Source organism: Theobroma umbraticum, unplaced genomic scaffold (genome assembly GCF_002168275.2).
Source record: "Theobroma umbraticum cultivar Fairchild unplaced genomic scaffold, ASM216827v3 scaffold_55.0, whole genome shotgun sequence".
Taxonomy (NCBI): domain Eukaryota; kingdom Viridiplantae; phylum Streptophyta; class Magnoliopsida; order Malvales; family Malvaceae; genus Theobroma; species Theobroma umbraticum.
In genome coordinates this window covers 1,562,696-1,562,959 of record NW_018397270.1, presented here as the reverse complement: position 1 = coordinate 1,562,959, position 264 = coordinate 1,562,696, and positions in this window count along the sequence as shown.

Below are 264 nucleotides of genomic sequence, written 5' to 3'. Positions count from 1 at the left end.
GGTAATCATAATAACCAACACATGGACCCACTTCCATGTAATAACATCTGGGAGCTCAACTCCACCGGATTCCCATAACCATGGTAGTATCGGTAATTTTGCGAACATCAGAGCAATCAAACAGTCGTAACCCTGTATATCAACTTGTGGCTTTGCCATGTACAGTCACAGACTATGGCCCCAACCATGTCTAACAGCCCATCGGTGACTCAAAGGTTCTCTAGCTAGAGCTCACCTGTGCCCAAGGGTCACACTATCCTAATG